This window comes from Epinephelus lanceolatus, chromosome 9 (assembly GCF_041903045.1).
Source record: "Epinephelus lanceolatus isolate andai-2023 chromosome 9, ASM4190304v1, whole genome shotgun sequence".
NCBI classification, from domain to species: domain Eukaryota; kingdom Metazoa; phylum Chordata; class Actinopteri; order Perciformes; family Serranidae; genus Epinephelus; species Epinephelus lanceolatus.
In genome coordinates, this window is record NC_135742.1 from 19,730,075 (window position 1) to 19,744,150 (window position 14,076).

The 14,076-nt window shown below is 42.1% G+C and overlaps 1 protein-coding gene across 2 annotated transcripts in view; it reads left to right on the top strand.

The window, feature by feature from the left end:
* The first annotated feature begins 13,894 nt into the window (after positions 1–13,894).
* The window catches only part of pde4d (phosphodiesterase 4D, cAMP-specific), a 264,066-nt gene continuing 263,884 nt past the window's right edge, over positions 13,895–14,076 (top strand). For both annotated transcript variants that reach the window (XM_033619971.2, XM_033619972.2), the window contains exon 1: positions 13,895–14,065. The gene's annotated coding sequence lies outside the window, so the exon portion shown is untranslated. The remainder of the gene's footprint in view (positions 14,066–14,076) is intronic.

Sequence of the window (14,076 nt, forward strand, 5' to 3'; positions counted from 1 at the left end):
TTTATATAAACGCAGTCGATTGTTCCATTGTTAATATGAACATAATGATTAGACCTGCTTTGATATTACAGAGAAATACTTTAGTTTTGAAACCAAATTTTCAGGTGCTTTGATAGTGACTCTCCATACAGAATGACTCGTGAGGCTTTTGAAAAGCAGAGTCACAGTGCACAGGAGGAGCTGATGGCAGATAAGAGAAAGAAGAAAAAAAGCTAGATGGTAATTGCTTTTGTGGACACTGTAATTCGCCAGATCACAATGCTTCCAGGCAGTGGCACCATCGTCTGAGCATGTCTGTTTCCTTAACAGTACTTGTTGTGACACGTGACGATGGTTCAAAAAAAGTACATCCATGTGTCTCCTGATTTTCTATCTTGCAGAAGGGGTGACAGCCCCTTGGAAACTTTCCAGTGAAGGACAACAATGGACAAAGAGGAGTGCTGCTCAGTGTATGGGGGAGAAGAGGGGCGGGTGGAGGGGAGAGCAGATCACAAAAACTATGGCAGGATATAGAAAAGAGAGGGGGCAAAACATCCTCTGTTCCATTTCTGTAGATGTTAAAAAGCTCTGTGATAAGAGAAGTGTAAATGTGTGGATAAATGCAGCGACTGAACTCATGAAGGAGAATCGAATTTTGCTTGGTCTCATCTCTTGAACCTCTTAAATGGTGATTATGCAGCATGAATTTTACCAGAGCTTTCAGTGAGCAAAGTGTTAGCCAGGTGGTCTATTAAGGCTTTGATATTAACAGAGCACGATACCGTGTATGTGTGTGTGTGTGTGTACTGCTAAGTCCGTCGGCACAGAGCAGATGGCTCTCTGAGAATAATTATTGGTATTTTAGATAATTGTGGTTATTTAGATGCCCTAATAATAACCTAATCTTCCTCTGTCCCTTTCTCTGTCTGTCTCTATCCTCCTTTTACGACCTTCTCAGCATTAAAAAAAAGAAGAGTATGATTTGGCTTATTAAAAATATGAATAACAGACACCATAATTAGGGTGGCAGAAAAGTAATGTGCCGCTCTTAACAGAGTCTGCATTCATTCATAAATGTCCATGTGAATAAGTGATCTTATTAGAGTTTCTGAACTTGTGTTTTACTTGCAGTACATGCAGTATGGTTTTGACATCATTCACTTTCCATTATTGCCTTTACAATGTTTCCAGCTGCCTTGGTACCTATCCAGGTCCTTCAACCAAATATTCAAAAACAGCAGGATGTACATAAAATCAGAGGAGGGAGATATAGATTAAAATGATCTCAGAGGAAGATGAAAGATGGATGTGATCTGTTCCATCTAATGCAGTCCCCATACCTTGGTGTAGGTTCAGGTTTCAACCATCTGACTGTGACACATTTAACTGAAACTCCCAAAAGTATTTGTAAGAGATCGATTTTTCAGGAAATGCAATGGGGAGGACTACTTTTGGATCTTTGGGACGATGTCCTGGTGGAAAATTTCCTTCAGGGCATCTAATGTGTCCTTCCAGATATTACTTAACTTAGGGCGAGGCCTAAAAATATGTGAGTGGTTTCCATTTTGTGGTCCACAATTTCTCCAGTGCTTGTCTGAACTGGTTGTAGTCTACTTTGCTGTTATTTGCGGGGTCCAGAAGTATTTTGTTGACTTTCCGTTTGGACTCCCGTCAGATATTAGAGATGGTCATCAAATGTGCCTCTCTGCAAACTTCCTTCTGGGTATGTTTTACATATTCAAGGGTTGTGTGGGGTTATTGAGAGGAAAATTGAATAACCATTAACCTCCTGTGACCCTGCGTCCACGTAACATTTTGGGATTGCTGCACCCAGAGTTGGGTATAACGCGTTACAAAGTAACGCATTAGAGTACTTTGATTACTTTTTGCAGTAACGAGTAACCTAACGCATTAGTTTGCTGTTTGAGTAATCAAATACTTAAGTACATTTTCAAACAAGACATCAGTTACTTCCGTTACTTTTAGAACGCTGGTCCTTCAGCTCCGCAACAGCAACGGCTGTTGTTTGGCTCTAATAACGGAGATAACGTTAAACCTATCAGTCTGAAAGAAGCCACGGAGCTTGTGGCTCGCTACGTGGTCCGAGAAATGCTGCCGTTGTCTACGGTAGAGTCTAAATAGGTGGAGTAGGACTCGCTGACAGACATATTTCAGACTCAGGACTTGCATTATGCCTGGTACACGCTACACGCTGGTACTCACCAATTATCCCCGGTTGTCTTTCACGGCATGTGTGATGTCATCGGGTTATTCTTGTCCTATTTTTATCACTTTCACTATTATTTGAGTCACTGCCAGAACTGTGTCTGTTCATGTGCCAGCCGACATGTTGTTGTAGTCACCTAAAAGCGTCAGCAGATGGCAGGAGCTACATTTGAAGCGCCACACGTAAACTATCAAGCTACTGTATCTTCCACAGGAAGTTCTGACAAATGTTTCACAATAAAAGCCTATTTAGAAAATGGAGGGATTCTCTAGCCGAGGTTATAAGAGGCTTTTAATTTGAAATAAGTGTTGAGTTTGAAATGACGGTGCGATATGTTAACTTTACAAAGACAAGGAGCGGATAAAAAGTAAATATATAAACACACAGAGGGATTAATAAATAACGGACCGTCTATAATGTAGTTTGTTTCAAATGAAGCTGGGAGCCTCTGCAGTTGTGGTGAGTAAAAGCCCCGCCGCTATTTGTTAATGTTATTACTTTATGTCCGACCGTGAGGATGTACCATTGTTTGCTAGCTTGATGCTAATGACAGTAACGTTAACTCAGCTGGTTGACAAAGTGCCTCTGCTGTTTCACACCATCATTTCCCCCTTTTACTCTGTGTGGTAACATCCCTAGAGGAAATATTAAAAACGCTGGGGTGTTGTTGTCATACAGTTGTCTACGGCAGCAGATCGTTCTGTGTTTCTACTGGTCAAAGTGACGGCTGTGATGGGAGAATTGGATCTCAGTGAAGGGTGAAGTGGTCCATAACTTTAATTTTGAGACAAACAAATGTAGGCTTAGCTCCCTGTGGTCCATTGCCCAATAGGAAATGTAGAATACTCAAAAGTACTTTTAAAGTGCTTGAGTTACTTTTCTCAGGGAGTAACGTTGGAAGTACTTTTAAAGTAATTGAGTTACTTTACTCAGGGAGTAATGCAGTAAAGTAACTGGTTACTTTTTAAAAAGTAACGCAGTAACGTACTTTGATTACTTTTAAAGTAACCCTTGCCCAACACTGGCTGCACCTCATACTGGCCCAATTCCAGTCCGGCCCCTAAAGACTCAAGCCCTGAACCCTCACTGACTTAACTGACGTCAGATGTAAGTGATTGAGTGTGAGAGTCTGAAAGGGCTCCGGATGCTACAAATAGGAATGGGACAGCACTTATCCCCCTCTCTACAAAATGTTGTTGACACTGGCGGCTCTGGGCGTGATCATTTATCGGTTATTGTGAGCATATATTACACACACAAAGAATAGATATCTATATATATATATTTAGATATCTATTCTTTGTGTGTGGAATATAACCACTGGTATTCCTCTGATTTAATGTGTGTTTATGTACCATCTTAAATCCTTGTTAATGTAATGTTTCATTGTTTATCTATCTGTTTTTTTTCACTCTCCTTCCATAACGTTACCGTTTGCATATCTGCCAACCGTGTTTTCGTTTTTTTTTATAACACTTCCGGTGTTCCGAGGGCAACACCTGTATTTGACGTCACAACGCTATGAACTGTGGCTAATTTCCTTACCGTAAGTCTGCATCGATGCTGACCTACGGTAAGGGGACATAAAGGGCTCACTCACTGACTCACTGACTTGATGATTTGACAATGGGACAGCCCTCACACACTCACGCACTTCACATGAACACGCCTCTAAGTCAGTGAGTCTGTAAGGGATCGGATCGGAATTGGGCCACTTTATTCTGTTGTAATCATTTGTGGAAACTTTCATGTGCCATCTAGTGGCAGCTAGAGCACAATACACCAATTGATGTGAAAACAAGATGGCTGCCATCTCTGCCAAGTCAGTCTACAGCCGATCCCAATACAAAAGTAAACAAGATACAAAACCTGATCAAATCTTATGATTGAATTTTTTTTAAATTGAAATTATTTTTTCTAATAATGTTTTTACTTTTATTTGGTATAAAATTTGACCAATTTTAGCAATAGTAATAAGCTAGAACGCTGTTAATTAGAAAGTACTCAATTGAGGACATTGGGATAGGCCGATTAGGCATGACAGACTGTTCCTACAAAATGAACATAAGGCTTTTATATATTGCGCGAAAGTCCCATGGATGGAAAGAAAGAGTCACTGTTGCTAGGCAGAATACAACACAGCCCCTGCAGACCAGACCAGGAACCCCCGCCTACTAATGGAGTGACACCTGTAGTCACTTGTCTCATTTGTTTGTCTTCCTCTGCTACGTGGATGTGTGGCTGTTCAGCAGCATTGCCATGCGTGAATGCCTACCCCCAAAAAGATGTTAACTGCATCAGACGCCTCAACCTGAGGTACTTTCTCTCAACACAGGTGCTTTAAGTCTCCACCATACTCTGTAACTGGAGTGATATCTAAAGGGGTACTCAGCCAGCCAAAGCAGTAACCAGGAGGTAACCTTCCTTCTGTTATATGTTGTATTATTTGCAGTTTTCTTTTGCACAGCCATGTTCAGGCATTGACATGAAGTTTTGAGCAGTTTTAGAGTTGAAAACTCCAGTCCTAAGATACAAAACATTGTGCAGATGTTGCATTGTTTATACTTTTGTTTTTGCACAGTAATTTTCAGGCATTGAAATGAAGAGTTTTATACTTTATTACACACTTGTGACGATCAAAAATAAACCCAATGGCCCCATATGAGGACATGATTTTTTCAAAAACTGCTCACTGTTCAAAGACAATGCTTAGTTTTCTATACCTATGAGGTTGTACTTATCCCAAATAGCAAGGAGAAATTAAAAGTGCATAACAAACAAAAGCTCATGTCTCAGGAGAATAGAAATTATTTTACTAACCTCATTTCCAATTTCAAGTTCTGTGAGGAGCTCTTCTTTTGGAGTGAGCTATTTCAAATTTGCCGTCCAATATGTCTTGTAGGAAAATATCTTAGCTGTAAATATCTAAAAGAATTCATCTTATTTGTTCAAATGACTAAAGCTCCCCATTGTGAAGAGTTTGACGCAAATCTCTGATTCAGCTTTTACAAGCTTATTTAAAGTGAGTCATGGCTCTTTAAAGCCAGACAGTACTGCAAATCTGGTAGTTTTTTCACTGGTCGTGCCGAGCAGATCTAGATTTCAGTGACAGGACCACATGAGAGAGAACACTCTTTGGTAATGTTAAGGGCTGAAACAATGATAAAAAATCTGAGAATGATAGAAAGTTCATTAGGATTTGTGAAACCCTCACAATCAGGAATTTTGAAACATTTTAATGAACAGTTGCATTTGGTTTGCATTCAGCTCTGCAGCCTTTCATGTGCACCTGCACCTGTAAACCTCTAGATGCACGATTTTAACTGTGTATTTGTCCCTTTGGGCTCTTTTGCAGAGCACAGAGTCCCCACACCTCACATCATGAAGAACAGAACTTCCTCCCTCAGTGACTGTTACTGTCAACATCTTTTGCAGTGACTCTGGGTGCACAGCAGTGGAACAAAATACAGGATGTTTTTCAGGAACTTATCTACCCCACTGCAGTATATTATTTGTCCCAAAGCCGACTTATTGATCACCGTCTTGTCTTCCAATAAGGCCTCAGCAGAGTGAGTCTGGTCTGCTGTGTGTGTCGGCTGCAACCTCTGTGGCTGTAAGCTGTCATATCTGCTTAAGAACGGGCAGCAAAGAAAGGCTATTTATGTTGCCCGCTTACAGATTCTTCATATGTTTCAGGAATTTGCAGCCTTGTATCCTTCAGGGTTTACAGATTAAAGACTAAACTATTCCCCTTTGCGCTGACAAATTACAGATGTAAAATTGTATTCATTTTTCCTCTGTTTACCCAGTGTATGATGTCTTGGTGCAGCACTACAAAAGAGGAACAAAGCGTACACCCTTTGCATAGTATTAGCATAACCCTTCCACTCCTGTGAGTTTGAAGAGCCTTGGGGCCAGACAGCTTCGTACAGTAACACTCTGCTTGCTTGCTTTGCTGAATCCCAGGCTGCGTGCCTGTTTGCCTGGCGGCTCCCGGAGGGCCTGCCGACTCTGCTGCCTGTATTTCTGTCTGCCTGTCTTCCGTCTCGCTCACTTGTCCTCCAGTCATAAAACTGAATTCAGATATTCATGACAAAGTGACACCCTAAGGAAAAGTTTGACATTTTAGGTTAATGCTTATTTACTTTGCTGCCAAGAGTTAGATGAGGAGATTAATATCTGTACGTTGAATATAAAGCTGGAGCCAGAAGACTGTTAGCAAGTACAAAACATCTGCCAACAGCATCCTTGAACCTCACATTTTAACAGATCGTTGTTTAATCTGTACAAAACCCAAAGAACAAAATTACAAGTTGCATATTTTAAGCAAATTAATTCATATATTCGTTTTAGCCTGGCAACCTCACAGTGATGAAGAAACTCCAGGAAGTCACTGCTCCTGGCTGAGAGATAGTCTAGTACTTAACATCCAGTTAAGCCTTTTTTTTAAGATTATCTTTTTTCCCTTTAGTAGGGAAATAGACAGCTATAGATATACAGGAAATGTGGGAGAGAGGGGGAAATGACAGCTGCAGGCTGGAATTGAACCCGAGCCGCTGCAAAGCCCTTAGATTGAAAGAGCTTATTTCAATCAGGAGAGACTCGTTCTGAGAGACAAGAATATTTATTTACATGTGCACATAATTATGAGAAATGTTAAAAGTCCTTGGTGATTAGACCCCATCGTGATTGCATCTATTTCAGGAGGGTGGTAAAGATGTAGTAGATTAGGGATCCTCCCCTGTGGAGTCTAGATGCTTGTGGTGGTGATGAAATGAGATAAGGAGGGAGCTGAGGACCTGCATGTGAAGAGGACTTTTGATGAGCTCGTCCTGGGCTCTGGTTAAGATGGCTGGAGGTAAATAGGGTGGAGCCGACAGCTGAGAGGAGCAGAGAGGAGAACGGATTTAAAGTTTGGCAGCAGCAACATGAATGGCTGATGGAGACTGTGGCAAAGTTTGATTGGCTAACCAGGAGAGGGAACATAGTCAGCAGATTGGTGGAAGTGAGGGGAGTGGGAGAGAGAGAGAATTGTGAGTGGATATAGCATAAATAAAGTCTTCCTGATTGAACTTACGCTGAGCTACATGTGGGGTGCACACTCCCCTGTTGAGCTGGTGGTCACCCCACAGTGAAGACAATTAAACTAATGAGATATAATGTGTTCATTTGTGCTGTAGAGGTGCAGGTAGGCAGATTTTTACATTTGGACAGAGCCAAATGAGACCCAATCAGGAAGCAAACATGGGTGTCCGGTTATAGTTTTCAAAAGTCTCCGTTTCCGCCCCCTAAGTGTGGTTTGTTTGGGCAGGTGTGAACACAGCAATTGCACTCGGGTGCACACCAACACAACTGGACCGAGACCTTCTTGAAGAGGTGGTCTCGGCCTGGATACAAACGAACTCTGGTGCGGTTCGTTTGTTGTGAGAACGTGTTCCAACCTCGATCTGAACCAGCTGCAGTAACATGACACACTGTTTGGGTTAAACATGAGCATGTTACAGTCCTGGAGGATTATTAATGTGCACCTCCTCCTGTACTGCCTTAATATGCACATTCAGCACATCCAATACATCAAAACATTGTTTTCTATTTGGAGCCGCGCCTCGTTTTCAAACTGCATGGTTTGCCTAAGGTAACCAATGCAAGCAATATAGTCCATGATGACCAGCGCTAAAATCAACCTGCGTATTTGTCCCTCCATTGTGACATTAGAAAGTGTCACATTTATCTTGCAAGTGTACTCTTCTTCAACGTTTTGTTTACTTCCTGGATTTTTCCTGCATGGAAAGTCTGACCATTCAAAAGCAGCTTTATTGTACAAGGCATTTGATCTGGTCTGCTTGTAAATGCTGCCATGAGAACATGAACCAAACTCTTTATGCAACTGTGTAACAAAATGAGTCCCTGATTCGGACCAAAGCAAGACAACTCTAGGTCTGAAAGCACCCTAAAACACAGCCCATTTTAGGTGTTCCAAAACACCAAAGTAGTATGGAAGCTAGGCGTGAGCATAGCAATAGTGTCTTGTTTTTAAGACGAAAACATATTACCGTAGATCTAGCTTAACTCTCGACACGAAAGCAAATAAGCATGTTTTCCTAAACTTTGAACTACTCCTTTAACTGCTGAATCTTTCTCTGTTTTATCTTAAACCAACGCAATTAGAAATGAAGATTCCTGTAACAACAGCATTTCTGTCTTGCTCTGGAGATGGATGAGTCGGCAGAAAAGATGATTCAAATAACGTCACTATTATTCACTGTGTAAAAAATGTCTGGCTGTTACAGCTGCTCATGCTCCCAGTCAATATTTGGATGAGGAGAGAGGTACATTACCTTCAGTGTGTGCTTATATAAGTGAGTCTCTTCACTCTGAGAGCAATGGGAACATTACCTCAAAATGTGTTCTCAGAAATGCTCAAAAGTAACAACAACAACAACAGCACAGTCACATTCGCTGGATGCTGTGTCCTATTATCTCATCTCTTTGCCTGTTTTTGTGAGGTTTTATGGACTCTCTGAGCTCTCTTCTTTCTCATTATTGTAATTCCTGTTTGCCATGATTTTTAGTTTAACAGCCTGAACATGGACAGAGTGTTGGAGAACGTACAGCCACAGGATTCAGCGGTACAAATACCATGTGAGTAATATGATGTTTTGAGCTGTTTGTCTGGATGAGAGCCCTGAGCTGAACATGTTCCAGACATGTAAGAACAGACGGGAGGCAGATTTGGCAACAGTTGTCCAGAGGGGCCTCTCATAAGGTGCACGCTTTATTTGATTTGATTTAATTACTCCTGATGTTTGCCATACATGGTGTTGATACATATGTAGGTGCTGCTTTGCACTCTGTGTTACCCCCGAGCTGTTCATGGGTCAGAGCTGCTATAATCGTCAAGTCTTTGTGACCTGAGGAGATCCACATGTGCACTGACTGAATTGAACTCACTTTGACCTGCAGTCCTTTTCAATTTAAGGGAACGCTTCAACAGTTTAATGCTGTGAAACTTGCAAGAGACTTTTGAAAACAGTATTGCCAAAAGCGATGCAGCGATATCCCAAACATTTAGTCTCTTGGGTCAAGCTGCAAATGGTTGAATCATACATTTCCCATAATATAATAGTGAACTATGTCTTTTAATTGGACTCTTCCTGTCTCATAACAAGGCTATCAAATGAAGGCTGGGACATGGTGACATATCACATGATAAAATGGGAGCACAGCACATGGGCAGTACAGTCTGGTCTGCACTGGTCCAAGGGCTCAGTAGCTACCGCACATAGAACATGGGGATGATTGATTTGTCCACAGAATATGGGTGAGAGTTACATTTCTGAAAACATCCTCAATAAAAGACAATAAACAAATGCTTTCTATTGAAAATGTTCTATTGTATATCAGCCACCAACCATTTGAGCATACCCAAAAAGTTCTGTCACGCCAGGCACACCCAAAGAGCACTTTATTTTAAGCGCTGTCTGCTGTAACCAATATCGTAGCTCCACGTCGTACCCTATAGCTCTCATAGGGTCAAAGACCATGTTCAAGCCTTCATTTAAAGGTCAAGACACCAAACCGACATCAAAGAACTGGTGGTGACGGAGGCCAACTGTTGCGTCGCCTCACGTTGCATGTGTCTCGGCCAAAAAGTTGCACTTGAACACACCAAAAAGACCACAGCCAGCTGAGGGAGTAATTTTCCATACCAGCAGGAGGCGGTAGTCTGTATTTGTCATTCAAAAAAGGAAAGCAGAAAACTGATAGGACACAAGACGCTAGTTAGCCAGCTAGCACATTAACAACACAACCCGATGTTAAGAATTCTCAATCATCCAAGTCATGGTAACCTGCGGAGTTGCAGGCTTTAAACTCTGTGTGGGTGTGAACCCTTACAGAATCATTGAGGTCACATGTGAGTCAAAGAAGCAGCTTCTTGGATGAGAGGCGAAATGGCTTCAAGAAACGCAAGCAAGTCCAATTGCCTATGATATAGCACTTAAGGTAACCAGATGTTGAAGAACAAAGGATACTTACTTTGCGCCACTGAACAATAACACAGACAATTACAAACCGTCTCTGCTAAAGAGCTCAACGGCGAGAAAAATAATCTTACCTTCATATAGCAAGTGCTTTTCGATCTCACGCCCTCTTGACTTCAGCCATTTGTTTGCTTCCCTCACGTCTGTTTCTCTCTTGTGCACTGTCAATCAGAGTGATTTTACTCACCAACAGGCTCTGCTCGCTCCAACACCATTTCAGCATTCTGAATCAGCTGTAAAAGCTGACAAGGGCCAACCAGTGCCAGCACTGTGAGACACTGCAAAAACTAAGGTGACAGACATTCACCGACGACCCAACATTAACCAAGAGCTGATCGTTGGCTTTGTGTTAGGGCCCCAATGGCCTTGACTGGTGAAAGCCCACATCTTTCAATGTGTATGCCCTCAGTTGTAAAAACAGGAGGTTTTCTGGTTTCAATTAAAAGTCTTAAAGCTGTTGAGATAAAACTGATGAAATCATAATGACATCACCAGAGTCATTTTAAGACTAGTTACTTCAGACTGACACAAGTTGTTATACAACTGTTACAAAAACATCTTTGCCCAAGGTCTACGTGATAGCTTTTTTTGCAGATTTAATCCGCATTTCCTCTTAGGAAGACTGCAGGTAAAACGCTGAATAGAAAAGTGGACCTTGAGTTGAAGGTTCAGTGTGTAAGATTTATGGGAATTTAGTGGCATCTTGCAGTGAGGATTGCAGAATGCAACCAGTTGAATATTCTCCCAGTTAGAATTCCTTCAGTGTTCGTTGTTCAGGAGGTTTTTACTGGGAGCAAAATTGTCCGCAGAGATCTGTTCCTCTCTAAAACAAATGGACCGGGTGGTTAAAACTGGTAAAAACACTGAAAAAAGCAGTTTCATGTTACAAATCAGTATTTTTCCTACACTGGTCGCAAGTTGCAGACAGGTTGCTATCCCAGCACCTGCTAATGTGTGCTCACCTTTTTTCTGATTTCGACATTTAGGAGGTTTTTACTGTCAGACAAATTATCACCGGAGGTCTGCTCCCCTCCAAAACAAACAAACCCAGTGATTCAAACCCATAAAATCACTGAATAAAGCAGTTTTACGATAAAAAAATCTGTTTTTTCAATGCTCTCGTCACAGAAAGGCTGCGAAATGCGAATGGCCCTATCTAGAGCCAGTAGTTTCTCTAATCTGGGCTACTGTAAAAACATGGCAGGCGATCTTCGTGAATGAGGACCAGCTCCCTTTCATTCTTGGGTAACGAAAACACAATATTTTAGGTGGTTATACGCTTAAGAAAACTTACTTATATTCAGTTTTTGCATATATATCCTCCTAAATCCTACACACTGAGCCTTGAAAGCAAAAGTCTGCATTTTGGACACCCTTATTTGCTTTCTGGCAGAGAGTTAGCTGAAAGGAACAATGCAAAGACTGGAACCAGGGGTAAACGTTAGCCTGGCTCTATCAAATAGTAAGGACATCCGCCTACCTGCACGTCTAAGGTTCAACACAATACAATTACATTGCATCTGTGTACCAATGAGCTGTGTCTACTCCGCTCTTGAAAGAGCACACACCTCACGTGTACACATCATCATGGCATCACCATTATTGTCCAAACAAAACGTGCACACAAAGCCTTGCGCACAATAATGTTTATCTCAGATCCTTATCTAGGTGTTCTCGATAACCAGGCAGCAGCTCCAAGTCCTGCCTGACGAAATTCACCTCTTGACTGAGGTGAGAATCTCTCTTGACCAAACACCACAGCTCCAGTCGCTCCGGGGCAAAGAGAAAGGTGTCTGAGCGCGTGTGAATGTGTGCGTCAGCTTGTGTCACTGATAGCTTGGGAGCCTAAATAAACATGACAGAGCAGATGTCCATTGGCTCTGCAACACAAGCCATATCTGTCTTGTTAATGTGCTCTAACATACAAAGAACATTTGCAATTCATGTCTGTCTCAGGGTGCGCTGTATTCCCCGTGGTCGTTGGAGCAAGAGGGAGAGTCACATCACCTCTGGGATCTGCAAGTGCATCTGTGAGTGTGCTTCTTAGTTAAATATGTCAAAACAGATTCTGTCTTTATTTTTCAATGTGACACAGTCTTTCTTTCTGAGGTATTTTGTTCTATTTTCTTGAAAGTTGGAGATGGATTTAATTTGAGGATTCATTAACCTGTTTTTGGGCATTTCCAAAAGGAATCCCCAATTGTCTCTTATGTAATGTGAGCTGATATTAAAGGCATAGTTCAACATTTGGGAAATATACTTCTTTGCATAAATTAAGGGTGCTTTCAGACCTAGAGTTCACTTGCTTTGGTCCGAATCAGGGACTAATTTTGTTACACAGTTGCATAATTGCCTAGAGTTGGTTTGTGTTCTCACGGCAGCATTTACAAGCGGACCAGATCAAATGCCTTGCACGCGAAAGCTGCTCTTGATTGGTCAGAATTTCCATGTGGGAAAAATCCAGGAAGTAAACAAAACGCACCACAAAAGGAACCGCACCAGAGTTTGTTTGTAACCAAACTGAGACCACCTCTGCAAGAAGGTGTTGGTCTGGTTGTTTTGGTGCGCATCCAAGCGTGATCGCTGTGTTCACACCTGCCCAAACGAACTGCACTCAGGGGGCAAACGAACTTGATTTCGACTGAACCGAACCACACGGGGCAGGTGTGTGTGAAAGCACCCTAAAAAGATCAATGCCACTCGGTATAAGATGGAGCCTGTTAGCACGTCTTAGCGTAAAGAGTGGAACTGGGGACAGTACTAGCCTGGCTCTGTCCAAAGGTAACAAATCCACCTACCAGCACAGACACGACTTTCGGAGGTCACTGCTCCACACCAAGAAATAGTCTTGCACAAAACCCTCCATAAAACCCACAACTTGTTTTTAAAGAAATAATCTGTTAATTGGTGAGTCTTAAGCGGTGCTGGTAGGCGGATTTTGCTTCCTTCAAACAGAGGCAAGGTAGATTTTTCCTGTCTTAATGCTAAGCTAAGCTAACCTGGCTATGTGAGTAATCTCATTGGGAAAGAAAGGCAATACATGTATTTAAAAAATGTTGAACTCTTCCTTTAATGTTACTGACATGGGCAAAACTGGGCCATCCATGACGAATCCGCTCCACAGCCAAGTCAGGGAAAAGAACACAAGTTTATGATTTCAAACCACAGCAAAACGTATTAATTAAAGTTTTTGGAGAAAAACTCCTGCTACAATAAACATTTACTGAAGATGTCTTGTGATGCTGTGTAACTGGGTTATAATGGATCTGTGGCAACCATCAGCAGATGACGCAACAATTTCCAGAGTTGTCTCTTCTTTCTCTGTCTGACGTTTCTCTTTCCTCATGGAAATGTTTTCACGAGTGCTCGATTCTAATCCCCCCATTCTGTAAATACTATATCAGTTCTTCCCACTCTGTCACACTCTTCTCACTTGCACTCCCTTTCATAACCCCTTCCCTTCTAACCCCACTCCTTTTGAGTTTGTCCACAACCATGGGAACTTCCAGCACGAGGAGGAGGGGGTGGGGGGGTGGGTGGGAGGCCGGAGCATGAGGGGCACGTGATTGGCCAAGAGGCAGGAACCACTCTGACATGATTGGCTGTGAGCCTGGGAGCTGTGAGTGCAGTTCCCTCCTTATTCCAGAGAGCATCAGTGAGCAGCGGAGTGGGACTTGCTGTGTTAGAGATGCACACCAGATACTTTTGTTTGTTTTGGTTTCTCTGATTGGGACTCTCAGAGAGCAAGCAGGAGACACTGCGGTAGCCAGGAGTGGATAAATAACCTCTTTCTGGAACTTTCTCAAAAAGGCATAAAGTAAGTTTTTA